Source organism: Moschus berezovskii, chromosome X, assembly GCF_049115385.1.
Source record: "Moschus berezovskii isolate FMDL1 chromosome X, NW_MosBer_1.0, whole genome shotgun sequence".
Taxonomy (NCBI): Eukaryota; Metazoa; Chordata; class Mammalia; order Artiodactyla; family Moschidae; genus Moschus; species Moschus berezovskii.
The window spans coordinates 133,192,565-133,198,564 of record NC_142488.1 but is presented as its reverse complement, the minus strand read 5'-3'; positions in this window follow the sequence as shown (position 1 = coordinate 133,198,564).

Genomic DNA, 6,000 nt, shown 5'->3' with positions numbered 1-6,000 from the left:
CCTGCATTGCAGGCAGATTCTTTACTGACTGAGCTACAAGGGAATCCCATTAATAATATAGGATCCACATATCTTCCAGGAACAACTCTGTCTTAGTATTTTCCTTAGTATTCAAACAGGCAGAGAAGTCCACTGGGAGTGGCCTTGGTACAAACACAAGGATGGATTCCAGGGCACAGAAGCTGGGGCCCTTGGTCACTTCTGCTCCCTGTAACAGGAGGTTTGTGAGGTACATTCTTATTGTTGAATCTACCCCTTGTGTTACACAGCTCGAGTTTTCCACACAGGTTCATGGAGAAGACCCTGTGTTGTTTCCAAGGACATTTCTCTCTGAAGGAAAGCTCAGAAGAAAGTGGTCAGTGGGACGGACTATGACCCCAGTCACTGCAGTCCATCTTGTGGCCACAAATGGCACTCGTCCTCTGCCTCCTCCACTCTACCTTCCAGATTCACTTTGCCTTCATCTATCTCCTCAGCACGTCCTGGTCCTTACCTGGTAGTATGACCCAAACCTTCATTTTTAAGCAATGTAAGACCTTTCCTGTCAGGAATTTCTGTTCTTCTCTTTTCACAGACAGAACAGAGCAAGAGAACACCAGGAAGCCCCATGTGAGTCAACAGGGATCCCCCGACTGCCACCGTAAAACTGCCCTGCCTCCTCCAGAACACGGATCCATGTGGACATGGACTCCTCCTCTCATTCTTGTCCTTGGGCACAAGGAATCTACAGTGCCCTGGCATCAGCTCTGACTTATAGTTCATTGGGACCCTTGTTGTGCTCCCTGGAAAGTGTGTGTCCCCCTTTGAGATATAGGACCTCTAACCATGCAGAGCCCAGAGGTGAGGAGTCAGAAAGCATTGAGTCCCCCAGTGTGTTCTTAGGAATAAAGGTATTTGGATGCTATTCCTGCTTCTGTCCCATGGTTCCCAGACTCATGTATCTTGAATGTTGGGGTATGGCACCATATAGAGGGCAGTGATTTAATAACTATACTGTATCTTCAAGGTTTGTGCTCTATGTTCAGAGAGTTTCTTCCAAGCTGACACTTTAGTTGTGCTTTTAAAAGGTTGTTTCAGTGTTCTCTGAGATTGGCTGCCTCTCATCACCTTGCCTCTGCCTGCAGTGATATGTCATATGACCAGTTGTCCCCATAGTCACTGGTGATGCCTACTCCTCCTTGTCTGTGAAGGTATTCTGGTCAGATGCTATTCTATGTGAGATATTAGGCCTATGGATCAGGAATTCCTTAAGTCCACAGAGGGTGATGCTGGCTGAGGCTTTGCAAGCCAGGAAAGGCAAAGATAGCTGGATAACTATCTATCCCTGTGAGAAGGAATTACTGGTCTTCCTAGGATGGGAGTAAATGTGACCTTTGGACTTCTGGTAGTCAAGCACTACCACCTAGCCTCTATCATATCATGGCCCCATCATCAGAGTAACCTCTCATGAGTCTAGGTGTGCAAGTGCCTTTCTTAATATTAACCCCAACTTCAAGAGGAATTTTTAATGATGCGAGTGCCCCTGTAACCACTATAAGCTTGATGAATGTTCCTACTCTGGTTCCTCTCAGGGAATATAAATCAGTTGTGGAGTTTGGGGCTAAGCCCCTTTGTATTCTGTCTTGCCATCTTCCAGGGAAACATATGCATGTCTCCTCTATGGAACATATTTTCAAGGCTTCTAAGAGCCATCCTAACAGCAATTTCACTCTGCTCCATGGAATCCTTGTTATGATGTTCAATCTCATGCCCCAAGAAATATACCCAAGTCAGTGAATTCTTCTTTATCCAGCCTTGCTTCTGATCCCCTCAGAAACCTTCAGAAACCAATCCCTGGAGCCCTCTCCTGATTCCTGTTGGTATAGTTGGTATGATGGTATGATGGATAGCTCTTGTCATTTTTAAATATATATCATCTACTTCCTTTATCAGCCCCAGCTTGTCCACAGCCAGATTATACTGGAATTTAATACTAACTATAAACTTGGTGGCCAGGAGAGTATATGGGAGAAACTTCTAAAGGGGCATAGATTTCCTTGATGGAGAGAATCTTCTGGACCCTCCTGAATTACAGAAGTGCTGTTACATGAGAAAGGTAGACCACCTACACCTCTCTATTGGGTCTGCACATGTGGAATAAGGTGGGGTTGTAAAGTCAATATACTCAGAACATCCAGGCAAATGTGCCCCTTCAAGTTTTCAAGATACAAGGTTTTCGTTACCAGGGCCCTGACCTACACACAATGGGCCTGCTTCAGTATCTCTGGAGCTCTACAACTCTCACAGTTAGTTCTTCAGCCTGCTGTCTGATTGTATCTGGCCTTATGCTCAGTGATGAGAGCCTTTTATGTGCCACTGCTAAGGCCCTCTGGTTCTTGCATTTGGCTATTAACTGCTTGTTAACAAGTCTAAATCTCTCATTACCTTCACACAGTATGTCAAGATGGCTTAGCATTACCCAGACAGCTCTGCTATTTTTGTAGGTGCTCTTTTCCTCATATATTCCAGATGTCTGCCACTCTGCACTCACTGTAGCATTTCTCTCCATTCAGTCATTTCCAAGGTTATCATGGTATAAAATTGTTTCTTGTTGTTGTTCAGTCATTCAGTTGTGTCCAACTCTTTACGACCCCATTAACTGGAGCATGCCAGGATTCCCTGTCCTTCGCCATCTCCCAGAGTTTCCTCAAACTCATGTCCATTGCGTTGGTGATGCCATCCAACCACCTTGTCCACTGTGATCCCCTTCTCCTCCTGCCTTGAATCTTTCCCAGTATCAGGGTTTTCTAATGAGTAGGCTTTTTACATCAGGTGGCCAAAGTATTGGAGCTTCCGCTTCAGGCCTTCCAGTGAATATTCAGGATTGATTTCCCTTTGACTTGATTGGTTTTATCTTCTTGTTATCAATGGGACTCTCAAGAGTCTTCTTCAACACCATAGTTCAAAAGCATCAATACTTTGGCACTCAGCTTTCTTTATAGTTCAACTCTCACATCCATACATGGCTCCTGGAAAAACCATAGCTTTACATGGAATTTGTCAGCAAAGTAATATCTCTGCTTTTTAATATGCTGTGTAGGTTGGTTATAGTTGTTTTTTTTTTTTTTCCCCAAGGAGCAAGCGTCTTTTAATTTCATGATGACAGTCACAATCTGCGGTGATTTTGGAGCCCAAGAAAATAAAGTCAGTCATTGTTTCCATTGTTTCCCCATCTATTTGCCATGAGGAGATGGGACCAAATGCCATGATCTTAGTTTTTTGAATGCTGAGTTTTAAACCAGCTTTTTCACTCTCCTGCTTTAACTTCATCAAGAGGCTCTTTAGTTCCCCTTCACTTTCTGCCATAAGGGTGGTATCATCTGCATATCTGAGGTTATTGATACTTCCAGCAATTTTGATTCTAGCTTGTGCTTCATGCAGGTTGGCATTTTGCATAGAAGTTAAATAAGGAGGGTGACCATATACAGCCTTGAGGTACTGCTTTCCCAATTTTGAACCAGTTTGTTGTTCCATGTCTGGTTCTAACTGTTGCTTCTTGATCTCTATACAGGTTTCTCAGGAGGCATGTAAGTTGGTTTGGTACTCCCATCTCTTTAAGTATTTTCAACACTTTGTTATGATCCACACAGTCATAGGCTTTAGCATGGTCAATGAAGCAGAAGTAGATGTTCTTCTGGAATTCTCTTCCTTTTTCTATGATTGAACAGATGTTGGCAATTTGATCTCTGTCTCTCCTGCTTTTTCCAAATCCAGCTTGTACATCTGGAAGTTCTCAGTTCATGTACTCTTGAAGCCTCGCTTGAAGAATTTTGAGCATTACTTTGCTAGCATGTGAAATCAGTACAATTGTGTGGTTTTGAAAATTTTGAACATTCTTTAGCATTTCCCTTCTTTGGGTTTGAAATGAAAACTGACCTTTTCCAGCCCTATGGCCACTGATGAGTTTTCCAAATTTGCTGGCATATTGAGTGCAGCACTGTCACAGCATCATCTTTTAGCATTTGAAATAGTTCAGCTGGAATTCCATCACCTCCACTAGCTTTGTTCATGGTGATGCTTCCTAAGACCCACTTGACATTCCACTCCAAGATGTCTGGCTCTAGGTGAGTGATTGCACCATCATGGTTATCTCAGTCATTAAGATCTTTTTAAATAGTTCTGGTTATTCTTGCCACCTCTTCTTAATATCTTCTGCTTCTATTAGGTCCGTACCATTTCTGTCCTTTATTGTGCCCACTTTTGCATGCAGATTCCCTTGGTATCTCTAATTTTCTCGAAGAGATCTCCAGTCTTTCCCATTCCATTGTTTTCCTCTGTTTCTTTGCACTGTTCACTTAGGAAGGCTTTCTTATCTCTTCTTGCTATTCTTTGAATAACTACTTTGAGCCAAGGACTATCCATGGCTCCCATCATGACTGTGTTCTCTTCACCCTAAGTGTGGGCTGGGATGGAGATGTAATGGTTATGTGGACCAGTTAGAAAAATTTATCTTACTAACTACTGTTTTGGACCATTCTGGATACCACTGACTTTAGCCTGGGTATTCTAGAAGGAGACACTAAGAGAAGATTAAATATACATGGATCTTATTAGTGGAAATGCCTGTGAAGAGGAATACAGAGGAAACTGGGAATGCTGAAAGATTTATCAAGTCTCTTGACAGCCTGAGATGAAGACATTGAGAGATGCAACCTAGGTTGTGGGCCAAGCCATCAGGTATTCCTTGAACCAAAGTAAACCAACAAAGGGGTCCTTTGTCTCCTAGAAACATACCTACCTTAGTGGAGAGCAGTATATGGGAAAAGTGGCCTCAGCCCAAACTTTAGGTGGGTTTCATGGCAAAGCAGCCTTTGACCAATTATATTTCCTAACCCTTGGACTGCAAGGAGATCCAACTAGTCCATTCTAAAGGAGATCAGTCCTGGGTGTTCATTGGAAGGACTGATGCTAAAGCTGAAACTCCAATACTTTGGCCACCTCATGCAAAGAGTTGACTCTCTGGAAAAGACTTTGATGCTGGGAGGGATTGGGGGTGGGAGGAGACGGGGACGACAGAGAATGAGATGGTTGGATGGCATCACCGAGTCGATGGACATGAGTTTGAATGAACTCCGGGAGTTGGTGATGGACAGGGAGGCCTGGTGTGCTGTGATTCATGGGGTCGCAAAGAGTTGGACACGACTGAGCGATTGAACTGACCTGAACTGAACTGAAAATGAAGCTAAGAGGAGCATTCTCATCACTGCCACATGCAGAACTATCCAGTACTCCTAAATCTTAAAATCTAAGTTGATGAGTGACCATACAGTTCATTGTTCAAGGAAGAATGCTTTTGAGAATGAAAGGAAAGAGGAATCTGTTGGGAATTATACTAGAACTGTTCCAGGTACAGTCTATAGTCACATTATCAATTATTTTCAAAGTCCTTTTCTATGCTTTTAGCTTTGTCATCTTCTTAGACCTTACTACTGCAATTTCAAATCTATTCAACTCCTTCAAATAATCTTTATTTAAACTTACTAATCAAAACTATATTTCATGGTTTGTCCATTAAAGGATTTTTTTTTTTTTTACCACTAAACTCTTTTGTCCTCTTGCCTTTCATCCACAATCATGAAGAAAAAAAAAAATCTGATTTCACTGAAATGACTACTAAGCAACCCTGGTGAAAGTTACACTTCAATGAACACTTATATCTCTACAAATTCATGATCTTCAAAATCATCTTTAATATCAGCACAGCTCCTATTTCACCAAGAAAAGTCAATTAGTAATATCCCCCTGTAATATTCATATATCTAATGGTTTCTAAAAATACTTCCATGCACGTAGAAATCATATTTGACTCCTTCCTTTTGGTCTCAAAGAAGGTTCCACTTCCTCTGTTGCAGTGCTGGAACCAGTCCTTCTAGGATTTTATTCTATAGCTCATTTTCTATCTTTTATTGTCAACATCCTACATGCTTCTAAATTTCTCCTAAGCATATGAACATTAGTGTA